We start from the raw sequence: 14,098 nt of genomic DNA, 5'->3' as shown, positions 1-14,098 counted from the left end.
GACAACACTCCACCAAAGACCAAATGACATAGAAGTTTACCTAACCTGGGAGAGTGGTGTAACAGCACAAACTATGAACAAACTATAAGAATCAGTTGAAAAGGGCTCATCAGATCGATACTATGCAGAAAAACAAGTAACAAAAACACAGATCAATGTGGCAGGGTATTTATACATCCCCACAACAACAGATCTGAGAGTACTCGCAGTTACTGACTACATCTTAGTTAAAATATTTCAATTTCATAGCTGATTGTCACCTGGTTGCCATTTATATATTTTTACAGTGCATTAGTGGGATTGCAGGTGTTTTACTACTTTGCTAGGCCCTTGTGTGATGAAGGAGGCCAGTAACTTCTATTAATTGAGAATTACTGATATTTTCTCGGTATATGTTCAAGAAATTATCATGCGGGGAAAATATTAACGGTGTGATAAAAACGAAATCAATTTTCACTTAATTTATTCAAATCGGGACCGTACAACAATTCTGTTAATATTTACCAAATTCACAGTATCACAACTTCGTTTGTGTACTTCGAGGTACTAACAAATGAATGAATGACTTTATTTCTCATAAAACTACAATTGCATAGTTATGGAGAATATATATAAACATAACTATAAGGTACAATTAGTACATGCATGTGTGAACAATACAATGAAATTAACTTGGACGACTGACTTTCACATTTATAACTTTGATAAATTTATATAATTTTTCTAATATAACAATATTTGACTAGTTAAACAGTTGCTCAAATTTAAAGGTATTAGGGTTTGACCAACAGTACTGTGGTAAAAATTTCTTTCCAACTCAAATGTTATAATGTAATGGTATTCGTCACCAATGTCGTTTGAGTCACAGAGGCGGCAGACTCCGTCTTCTCTCGGTAAACCCCACAACCTTCCAGACTCAATCGTTAGATGGTGACTACCACATCTATATTTGCACAATGTATAAATGTAATTATAAGGTAACAATGAAAAGTATTTTTCAAATAGTAAATTCTTTTTAAAAGTACGGTAACTTATAGTTTTAGGCGATTCTGCAACAAAAGCAAAGCATTCTTGTTAAAACTGGTCTATGATTTTTTCCTCAATACTTTTTGACACCCATTTATCAGCAAACTGTGCATTCCATATGTTAGATATACCATAATTAATATAATAACATTATGGCTATGTCTGAAAAACTAACCCATTATAAATTCTTTAAAAGGATGGCTCAAAACTGCTGCAATTTTAACAGGTTTTAGCAAATTCTTAATATGAACCAGAACAATGTATACGATGGATATCCTTAAACTATCCGAATTATCTTAAATATTTTTTTATATAATATGGGAGATGTGTGATTGCCAATGAGACAACTATCCACCAGAGTTCAAATGACGTAGATTAAAGCATTTTTTGGTCATCTTACGCATTCAACAATGAGCAAAACCAAAACTGCATAGTCAGCTATAAAAAGCCCTGATGACAAAATGTGAAACAATTCAAACGAATTAACAAAGAAAAAACAATAAATGACAAACAAATATGACTGACACCAACCAACGACGACCGCTGACATAAGGTTCTTGATTTGGGACGGGCACGTGAATGTGGCGTGATAAAAAAAGTGTGGGCGCTCAAGCCTTTTCTTACCGAGACAGTGGTGTTACGGCACAACATAAGAATAAACTGTAAAAATCAGTTGGAAATAGCTTGACTCACCAGAAGTTGGCACGAAGCACATAAATCAACTAACAAAAACACAAAAGACACAAAGTGCCGATCTAGGAGTATTCATAGTTACTAAAACCCAGTTTAAAGCCAATATCAACTAATAAAAATCATGTGTTCCCAGACTAAAGTATCGATCTGTACACATCCAACGGATTTAATACAACGACGCCATAAACAGTCAGAGAAAAGCATGACCTTCTGCAATGCCAAAATATTAGTTAATAATAACGACAGGATGTAGAACCATAAGTTTTCATATCTTTATGTATATAGCAATACATGTTTCGTTACAATTCATTTATCAGAAACAAAACCAATCTAAGTAACGATATGAACAATATTCAAAGATCTTACATCGGTGTTATATATATATATATATCTCATTGGGTTAAGATGGATTGTATCTTAATGGACGCGCTTTATAATCAACATTACCGTAAAAATTAGGATGTGATATCCCGTTTACACTAAAATGTCTTCATGTACTGCCAAACTTTCAAATCAAACCAAACCAAATCTTTGCATCTATATATATACGGGCGATTTTAGTGAGAGTTTTAATGATGTATTCAGGTGAAATTACAAAAAAAATCTGGAGTTTAAAATTGATACTATAAATCAGAAGAGCATTAGTTAAGGAACAAAGTAAGCTGGAAATATTGATAGGTTACGGAGCTCCTTTTTGAGATATTTGATTTTTTTTAAATGGCGGGAAAGGGCAGACTCGGACCTTTACCTTATACTTAGCATTGGCATTATTTGGGTCTCAAATCGTAATAAAAGAATTATAGAATCTGCTTAAATTTTGGTAATGATTTTATGAGCTATTGAAGTCTTCTATGAAAAGAAAAGTGGGCAAAATATTTTACCCTATATCGTAGGGAAAAAAAACCGAAGGAGTCCGAACATCTGACAAAAATACCTAAACCTGAAATGACTACATCCTTAAAGAAATTTATGGTAACGAAATCCCTACATGTTATATCATTGACACGTTACGCGTATAGCAGACTAGTTGTCAAATATATATACACCGAAAGAAGTAATTGTTGCCCAAGGGACATCACCATCTAAAAGGGTAAAATAACAACAATAGGGAACGAAAATGTCTCTTTTGTCGTATTTTTTGTTGTTTTGATTTTTTCTATGTGAAACTGAAATATCCAAAACAAGAAAAGAAAGCATTGCTATTAATTTTTTTTTTTATATTCTTTTGATATAAGTTGCCTTGGGTAAATTTCCGCGGTATAATTGGAGAATGTGATTATATACTAGTAAAGAAGCAAAAATATTATCAAGATAACGGTTTTTGTTATTAAACTTATCAATTAAATAGAAGTTAGATCAAACTCTACATAATTTAACTTCTAAACTGTTATTGATAAAAGAATAAGGGATGAAATTTGTGCCCATAGGAACATCTAAAACCTATCGAGAAACTATATTGCCGAAACATACAAAGAGGCTGTCAAGGAGAAAATGTTCAGCCTTACAGTTCTAGTTAGTGTATCTAGCAAAAATACCTATATCATTTTAGAAGAAGCCTTTGTACGAGTTCCGTACGAATATGCCAAAAGGAACACTACCGTCAGCAAAAAGAAAATTAACAATTGGGAACGAATTATCCAAATCGATTTCAAGTGTTAGATTTATTTAAAGTAAGTTCTCCTGGATAAATTTCTGCTTCTTCACGGTGGGTAAGGTTGTCCTGCGAGAGAACGTTCTGTGCTGGTGATTCGGTCCTGACTGGTGCTGGTGGGTCCTGATTCTGTGCTGGTGGGTTTGTTTACATTGTATCAGAACGGCAATAAAACAACCTTTCTGTTGCTTATTTTTCTCTTACACGTCCTAAGTACCATGCGAGGAATATTACAACGATTTTTTATTGCAAAAGTCGTGCAAATTCGCCAAACGAAATTGTCCGATGACGTGCTGGTGATTAGAAAAACGGTCCTGGTTCTGTGCACATATGTCCTGGTTCTGTGCCTTTATATTTTAGTTAAAAGTGGCAAATATTCAAGATCATTGATGCAGAAAATTTGTGTAATTGATAGAAAATATACCTAGCATATATTTGGTGGATATTTCATATGAGCAAAGTTGAGTCTATTTTGTTTTAATTTGATTTTTGAGAGGGGGTGCAAGATCTTTTCTGTTGAGGTGTTTTAGGCATTTTTAAACTTTTGTTAACTGTTATTTTGAAGATATATGTGTTGTTAACTGTTATTGACTAATAAGCTGTTATCTGTTTTCTTAAAATTGACATTGTTGTGAACTGTTATTATGAAAAAGATGACCCCTGTTGACTGTTTTTTTGATTTTTGAATTCACTGTATTCTATTTTCTCATTTAAGATAATTTAAAATGCTGTTATCGGTTATCAATATTTTATATTTATTATTATCTGATTTGAGCAAAATAAAAAATTATTGACCTGTTAAAGGAACCCCTCTTGCCCCCTTTTGAGATAAGAAAATATGATATGATTTGCGGGATTAAGATCCTTTTGCATGACCATCAAAATACGGTGTAAAATATCAAATACCTATATAAAAAATATTATGTGGTATGCTTACCAATGGACAAATTTCCATCAGAAACCAAATGAAGTAGGTGTTAACAACTATACGTCACCGTACGACCTTCAACAATGACCCGAAATATCAAAATGTAAAAGGTTTTGCATAAAAATGGAGACCATAAATATAGAAAAAAGGACTTTTTTTCTAATAAAATTGAGAATGGAAATGGGGAATGTGTCAAAGAGAAAACAACCCGACCAAAGAGCAGAAAACAGCCGACGGCCACCAATGGGTCTTCAACACAGCCAGAAAATCCCGCACCCGGAGTCAGGCTTCAGCTGGCCCCTAAACAAAATGTGTACTAGTTCAATGAAAATGGACGCCACAACCCCCCTCCCCCTATACCTCTAGCCAATGTAGAATAAACAAACACACAGTAAAACTCAGCTTAAAAGAAGTCCGAGTCCGATGTCAGAAGAGGTAACTAAAGAAACTAAGCAAAATGACAATGTCTTCCTCATATGAAAATCAAGCACAACCTAAGTTGACCACGGCAAACTATCTGGTGAGCCTGAATACTTCGTAGATGAGTTTAGATAATAAATTCAGTGTAGCCTAAGCATCCTGGATATTGTTTCTCTGACAAATTAGTACGATACCGTAGATACTTTTCATTTTTATTCAACCAAATGAATCTCAGCCTTGTTTCTGCGCGTAAGAATCATGTGTCCTCAGCAGCTTAAATCAGATTTCTTTGTATCAATTAAGTGTTTACTAAAAGGATGACAATAATATTGGTTTTTTTTGGAAAAAGGAAAAGGGAGGTCAAGGTGAAAGTTGTTAAGCTTGGAATAGTTTAGAAATTCTAACATTGTTGATAAAAAATAATTTGATGCAAATGATCAAGAACGATTTTATTACTGCAGATGATAATTTTACCATGAAAACATTTTTCAAGAGGGGAAGGAGGTTCAAGATTTAAAAGTTGTACTTTAAAAGAAAAATGTATCTATTAGCTATTAAGCATCATTTATTGTACCTTTAAGCCTTTTGTCAACATATAATTATTGTCTGATCTGTTGTCAGGGGGAATTTTCGAAAGTTCAATAAAACACTAAAATAATTATTTAAATATTTCATGGAAGGTCAGACTAGAATTTGTCAGAGAATGAAGACTAGATAACCAAGATAACACACACAAAAATACGACTTTTTAAGTTATGCATTTTTAAGATTCAAAAGTAAAGTCTGTTGTCAAGGATTTTTGATAAAGAATTACGGGGGAGTAAGTGAACGATGTGTATTACTTTTTTTTTAAATATATTTCATGAATGAAAATAAATATGCCTAAATTTTAATTGAAAATGAGTAACAAATGAGTGATTGAAAAAAAAATATCAGTAAGAAATACACTTTTAGTTAAATATTTGTAATAGCACGAAGCTTTTAATTTTTGTGTTTCAAACACACCTTCTCTGTAGTAATGACTCATTACAAAGGTATTTCACTTCACCCATTTATTTCATTTTTTGATACTGTGAATTCTCAATGTTATTATATTAACATGTAGCCTTAATATATATATAATTTATTGTTTTCTGTTTGAATAATTAAGATCCATGTTACATCTGGTGATCAATTTATTTGGCAATCGCCAATGGCAGTCAGCAGGGTTTAAGAACATCAGTTGTTCGACCTGTTAGTCAAATGCGTTTTGTTAAAATATACTTTTCACTTTTTGGTCTTTTGGAAAATGTTGTTTGTGCTGAAATAAAATAATTTTAATATAACATATATATAAAAACTCGAATCTAAAGCCAGATATATCAAACATTTTTTTTTTATTTTATACGTTTTCAGGACAAAACAATCAACTCAAACACGCCTGAACGTAAAATATGTGTACTCGACTGTCTCTTTACGATAAGATAATTGCCCATTTTTAGACCCCCCCCCCCAAAAAAAAAAAAATACTATTGCAGGGGGCAGAGATGCAAATCAATGCTTTTAAAGATCAATATTTTATCTATTCGTGTATATTTTTTTTCAGTTGAATTTATGCTTATGCATCTTAAGTTCTTAAAACATTTTTTTCTCTGGTGGTCCTTGGAGAAAATCTGCTGGTCCCCACTATTATTTCTATTGCAAAATATCAAAATTGTGACGGTCCTTTGCAAAATTATGATGGTCAGAACCTTCGGATCATCACTATTCTAGAACTCTGGATCATCCAGAAGTATTTGCACCTACCGAAATCGGCTGTTTACAAATATCTCGTAGCTTCATACTACCAATTGAGTATAAACAACTGTATAAGATGCAAAAAATCTTAAATTATACACCTACATTTAACTTTTAAAGGCCATAAAAACAGTTTTAAAAAATCCATATATACAATCTTTACAAAACTTGGTTTAATTTCAACTGGTTATCAACCTGTTTCGCTCTAAGCTCACCTTGATCGAGGGGCCGTGTGAGCTATTGACTTGGCGTCCATAATTAAAAAAAAATCTTCTCTAAAATTACTTGACCAAATGTTACCAAATGAATTTTCCTGAGTGAATTCAGGAAAAACAATATTCATCAACAAACATGACCACTGTTTTTTAAAAATATATTCGAGTTGTAGAACTGCAGTTTTTGGTTTATATCGAAAAAGTTCAAGCAGTTAGAGCAAAACTTACCGAGTAAAAATATTCAACAGGTCAGTGTCTATCTACCTTGCACTTTTCAGAAAATTCATATCAGATACCGAAACTTGGTCCAGCAACATTTATCAGGAATACAAGATTTTGACCCACACAGTTTCCACTCAACACAAATATTCTTGTTGCAATGAATCATTTTAAATGCAAAAATACCAGTTGCAGACTTTAGTTTGTTTATTTATACATGTTTATGAATATATGAAGGGTAGCAGGGTGTGAAATCCATGTCATCTGAAATAAATACTATGCATAGATCTAGAAATAGACAGACAATTATGACATTTAAAAAAAAAATTTACTCTCTTGTATTCAAAGTTTTTGCAGTTTTGTTTTGTCTAAACAAATTGACACACAAAATGAATTTATTATTGTGGAATTTTTAAATTAAAATACATTGGTAACACCGGTTACTAGGATAATAACCCTGTCAAGTATGAATTGGGTAAAATATTTCAGAAAAGAAGATGGGAATGTGAAAGTTTACGGGCGGTAGGTGCAACAGGATACTGACAGCTCACATGGCTCGTCAGGGTGGAAGCTAAAAAGGGGATCAAAGTCCATGAAAATTTGATTTTAAACCTTTATTCATTCCAACAAAGTTATTGAGATTTTGTTTAGGATTTTACCACTTAAGGCAACAAGAAAACTTTTAGAATTTAATGCAAAGAAGGTTTAAATTTTTTCGCCAAAAAAACACCATTAATTTCATCATATCCTATGTTTACCTCCAATAAATTAAACTGTAAAATACTTCTTAGCATCTTCCACATGACTATATAATGTCTGATGTATACATATTTATGACATTAACTGTTGTGAGCACAATAATCACTGCACAGTTTCAAAGTTCTGCTAAACCAAAAATTAAAATGCGAAATTTGTTTGATGTGTAGCGATTGACAGTTTAATATCAGAGAACAATGGTTTGTCTATTAGTTGAAAATGCGGCTTTGAACTAGTTTTCAGTAGCTGCGATGGTTCAATAATTTGTGTCTTTATGTTATTATTTTGTGTGCTAAGTGTTGTGTTGTTACACCACTGTACCAATGAAGGGGAAAAGGAGGATGGGTTGGGTGGGTGGAGTCGGGAGGGGTGTGTGGAGCGCAAACAAACATGTTAAGCCCTGTCACGAGTGCCCAAAACCAGTGGTTGTCGCTGGTTGCTATCTGTCATATTTTTTTTTTGTTCAAATTTGTATTTTAAATCAGGCCGAAGGTCTTCATTTTTTAATCGTTTACATTTTTATAGCTAGTATTCGTTATGGTTTTTTCTTGTTGTTGAAGGTCATACTTTGACTTGCAATTGTTCACATCTCAATTGTTCCATTCTAGTAAGTTTTTATCAGTCATGTATGAAAAGCAAGTCTAGGTCGTTTTTTTTTATCCAGTCGAAATGTATTGGAGACAATGAATATATTAAGGGAGAAATGAGAGGCAACAGTAGTTAGATCATCTAACCTAACTGAAATAAAACAGTCAAACATTTTCTACATAAGAAAATGCCTGTACCAAGTCATGAATATGACAGTTGTTATCCATTCGTTTGATGTGTTTGTTTGTTTGATTTTGCCATTTGATTGGGGACTTTCCTTTTTGAAATTTCCTCGGAGTCCAGTATTTTTGTGATTTTACTTTTTATTGTCGTTATAAATGTCGCTTTACCTTAAGCAACTGTTTTAGTTAGCATATTATGTTGAGAATCATCAATTTAAGGGCATTTAATATCTTAAATAAAACTATTCTAATTAGATATATTTTCATCTGATATTGGCGGAAGATGTTGCCCTTTAATGTAATATAAGTTACGATTATATGAAAACGCTTATTAAACAGCCAAATGGAGGCACAAAAGTAAAAATAGAAGTCACAAATCCGATTGAATACAATTCTCTGCCCAATTTTATTGATTCTGTAACATTTGTTTCAAATAGGACCAACTTTTTACCAAAAATCACCAGCACCGTATCAGGACCCACCAGCACAATGCCAGGACCCACCAGCACAGAATCAGGACATGTCTAAACTGAGAAAATGCACAATTTTAATAAATTGCACAGGTTTTTCACAAAATAATTTTGTCGTGTGGATTTGGGTACATAAAGCGGACTCCAGGAGCATTTTTGTTTTATTTTTTCAGTTCTAGATTTTCTAAAAATGAGCACTTTTGTGTTACGCTTACTGAAACAGTTTAGACGGTCACATTTTTAATTGTTTGCCTATGAACCCTTAAGGAACAAAATTAAAACATCTCAATTGTTTCCTTCCATTTTTTATTCGAGAAAACGTGAAAAATCATCATTTTCGTCTTTGTTTACATATTTTCAATGATCACCAGCACCAGTCAGGGCCAAATCACCAGCACAGAACGTTCTCTCGCAGGACAACATTACCCACCGTTTTCTTGATTATTTAAAGCCAAAGTATCATCAATTAAGGTAACGGTAAGTCTTTACTGAGTTTGGCCATAAACTGTGACTCATAACTATAAAGGAACAAGTCTGCTATTAAATGGGCGCAATTGATTCGTTGTCTTTTTGGAATATTACCATACATTATGATTCTGTGTGTCCTTTGAAGTAACAGTTACAAGAAGCTGAAGAGTTTCAGAATGTTTTCAACAGCAATGTTTAGCGCAGAATAATATTTTGATTCTATGGATACACGTAAAATTGCTAACAGTGAATTACAGGGTCGTAAATTAGAACTTGTTTGATAGAAGGCATTAGAATAGGCGCCTAGATCGCCATAAGCTGGGAAGTTCAGGGGCGGATCCAGCCATTTTTAAAAGGGGGTTCCCAACCCAGGATAAAGGAGGGGGGGGTTCCAACTATATGTTTCCATTCAAATGCATTGATCGTCAAGAAAAAAGGGGGGTTCCAACCCCCGGAACCCCCCTCTGGATCCGCCACTGCAGTTAAACGTGCTTTATCCTGCGTGTTTGCCTTTTGCCGTGATATTTTTTTTTGGTTTCAGAGAAACTTATTCAAACCTCAGAACTAAAAGTGCATTCTGTCAAAACCGATCATTTTAATTAAAAATATCAAATTCTCTTTTTATTATTTGTCTTTATAGTTTGGTGAAAATATTATGATCATTTTTATTATTTATTAAAATGATTTGTCAAAGTCTTAATTTTCTTCTTATTGCGATAGTACTTGTTCTATTAAATTTTCTCATATCGAGAAAGCTTGCTTGGACAAGAGCTTCCACAAGTTCCGGCGAAGTTCTGTAGACAAAGGTCTTATCAAAGTAGCAAATGCTTTTGTTTCAGAATAAAGGCGTCGTTATGTAATTGGGCGGCATTTCAGATTTTTATGAAATTTTGAACGCATTTGTAGCACGTTGAACTACATTTCAATATCTCAAAGGTTAATTATTTACTATTATATTGTTCAGAGATACAAAAAATTAAAAATTTGTGAAAAGGGTCTATAAGTGTATAGAATGTACGTTAAAAGCATCGATTCCAATCAATTTTATTCCTTTTTTGATTTAAATTTCTCGAAATGGAAAATGAGGTCAAGGTAAGAGTATACCTGCCAGACAGATATGTACACCTTACAATTATTCCATACACCACATATAGTTGACTTACTGCATATAGTATTTGAAAAACAGACGTCCATTAAGATACAATCCATCTCAACCCAATGGGATATATATATATATTTAACACCGTTGTAAGATCTTTGTATAGTTTGGCATTGCACAAGGTCATGTTTTTCTCTGACTGTTAATGACGTCTTATACTAAATCCATTGGATGTTGGATGTGTACTGATTGTTATAGATTGATTAGATACATGATTTTTTTCATTAGTTGTTATTGGCTTTGAACTAGCTGTCAGTCACTGAGAGTACTCTCAGATCTGTACTTAGTGTCTTTTTTGTTTTTGGCCGTCCACGTCCACTCTGTGTTTCTGTTAGATGTATTTCTATTTGTATAGATCTGATGAGTTAAGCCTTTTTCAACTGATTTTTATAGTTTGTTCTTATGTTGTACTGTTTCACCACTGTCCCAGGTTAGGGGAGGGTCGAGCGCTAACAAACATGTTTAACCCCGCCACATGTGCCTGTCCCAAGTCAGGAGCCTGTAGATCAGTTGTTGTTGTTGGTTCATGTCGGTCATATTTGTTTTTCGTAAATTGTTTTATTATAAATTAGGCAGTAAGTTTTCTCAATTGAATTGTTTCATATTTTTCATGTCGGGGCCTTTTACAGCCGACCATACGGTATGGGTTTTTCTCATTGTTGAAGGCCGTACGGTTGCCTATAATTGCTTACATCCACTTCAGTTGAACTTTGGTGGATAGTTGTCTCATTGGCAATCATACCACATCTTCTTATTTTTATATGTAATGTATTGTTTTTTCAATTATTAAACAGTGTTTTTTTTTAAATAAAAATAAAACCGAATGCTGACATTTAAAATACCATAAATCGCATACAATAAAATAAAACTGTCAACATTACAATATATATAAATATTGCCAGATCACACGAACTCGGAACATATTCATTCTTGTTATAGCTACGTTGGCTAAACCAATTGAGCTACAGATGCAGCTAATAAACCTAAAACTACGCAAAGTTTTCTGCATTAAAGTTCATGTGGACCCTTTGGCTAAAATTGCTGAGTTTTCACCTCAAAATTTGCTCTAAGCACAGACTAACATGTGCATCTGGAATTTTTTTAAGACATAGCATGCCCTAGATAAATAAAAATGCATTTTATTTAACAGCGGAGGCAAAGTTCTTATATACAACGGTTTCAAATACCAGCAAAACAAAGAGAGACTTCGTGCTATATACTGGCGATGTTAGAGGCAAGAATGCAGTGCCAACCTATGTAGACAAATATTTTCAACTTCGATGAACAAGCTTCAAACATCGTAATTTTGTAAGAAGGCCCCCATACACATGAAGAAGACAAAACTGTTATCGGAGTTGATGAAACACTAATCTAAGGGTCTTTGCATGATGCCATTCAACAGGACCAAAGCATCCCTATAAAACGGGTTCATAACAACTTTGCGAGAAACGTGGCATGAGCAGGAGGGGATTGAGAGTATATTCCTGAATTCTACAGAGTCCGTTCCTCAATGATAGCACTCGACTTGCGCACGTACCTACAGTGCCTCATAATATTGACAGTGTACAGAAATATATTACGACGGGACTTTCCGAACGTGCACTTAGCCATATGCACAATACTTTACAATTCTGGGAGTTTTGGAATAGGGTGCTGTGTTTGTGAACTGTCTAATGACTGTTCGCATTTGGGCGACTGCATACATGTTTTGCAAATACTGAAAATCAAAAATTCGCCAAATCAATAGCACAGTTTGTGCCTAAGAAAAGTCATCTGTGACTTTGAGCTCGCTCTGTTAGCAGCAATTGATACAGATTTACCACACGCTAACATTACAGGCATAAACTGACGAGTTTTTGTAAGAGATAAATTAGTCCTGGTAAAATGTGTCCGGGGGACAAATATTAATAGAATAAAAAGTCCAAGGTTACAGAATTTACTAGTATATTTAGTCTGGTGTCAGTAATTTATGTCCCCAGACTAATTTTCCTAGGAATTTATGTACATGTCATCAATATGCCTAGGTAAAAACGTCCATGTCCTTTATTTTACTAGGAAAATGAGTAATAAAAGAAATCATGGACATAAACAATGGAATTTTTAATTCTTATGTTTTAATGTTGTTTAACAGTTGTGCATTAATCTTTTAATATGATGTACATAATTACAAATGTTCCTATCTTAATTTTAATACTGATTAGAATGTCTTAAAGGGGCACTAGCTACAAGATATATAACAAATATAGAAATGTATCCAGGGACTTAATTTCCTAGTAAAATTATGATCACGGACTTGATTACCGAGGAAAAAATGTTTGGCAGACAAATTTGACTACCGGACTGAATTTACTGTTACTTTTTAAGTCATTTTCCTGAAATTTCAACTTTGCATTTTAATGTTTTCAATTATCACCAAAATATCTTAATTTACCCTACTCCACTTGGAAGGCAGCAGCATATTGTTGAAAGTCATCACAATATAATTTAAACTTGTTACCAGTCTAATCATGCTAAGTATTTTGCTGCCGCATGTGAACAGTTTTGGCCACAGACCACAATTAAATTCTCTATTAGTTCTTTATAACGTTTTGTTTCATTAAAAAAAATGCTCCGGTTCTTTTTGTCAAATATTTTGTGTGTGTAAAGTACAGTACTAGTCCAAACATATATCAAACATTCAGAAATATCGCTCCCCAGCATCTTACAATTTTAGCCAATACACATCCATACCCCTATGGACAAGTCAAGAGATGTTCCGAAAACTGTAAATATCACCTTTTTGCACCTGGCCTAATTACTCTTTCCATATCAAAATCAGTTAAAATACAACATCCAAAAGTTTATTTCACCTCTCTTCTTTCATTTCCATCCAAAAAAATCTAAGAAATGAGTGAGGAAGGGAAAGAAAAAAAATTAAGAAAAAATACACTCTAATTAAAAGGAATTATATTCGTGGACAACGAAAAGCGGGATCATTAATTGTGGTCTTTGGCCTATTAGGGGTCTAAACCTTGACCAATTCTAATAAAACTTGGTATGATTTAAGCTTAGTGTACTATGAAACAGTTTACAAAGTTTCAAAGCCATATGATACCAATTATAAAAATTGTGGCATTTTTTATATCTGAACTTTGGGTGCTGAATTGTGGCGTTGAATTAGAATAATTTCAACTATCAAATTTGGGCTTCTAAAAACCAAAATATACCAAAACTTACACTTTTTAATGTCTCTATGTATAAGTTATCACCTATTAAAAGCAACAGATAGCATACTTCATGTTTCAGACTTATAAAAAATGGCCAGAAGTAAATTTCATATGGGCCTGTGCCAAAAAATAGAGGTTTTCAAATGAAGTGAGGCCTTATATGCAATGTAATATTTTTCACTTACCACAATTTTCTGAAGTTGCTAAGTTATAAAAAAACCTTTTACATGTTATAAATGTACTTTTAATGGAAATATAAGTTTCAAATAGCATAACACATGTGAATAAAATGGTCTTCAGCAATGTCAAGCTTAAAAAAACAGGTTGTCAATTTAGGTCGT

Source organism: Mytilus californianus, unplaced genomic scaffold, assembly GCF_021869535.1.
Source record: "Mytilus californianus isolate M0D057914Y unplaced genomic scaffold, xbMytCali1.0.p SCAF_2, whole genome shotgun sequence".
Taxonomy (NCBI): Eukaryota; Metazoa; Mollusca; class Bivalvia; order Mytilida; family Mytilidae; genus Mytilus; species Mytilus californianus.
This window is presented reverse-complemented; position numbering follows the sequence as displayed.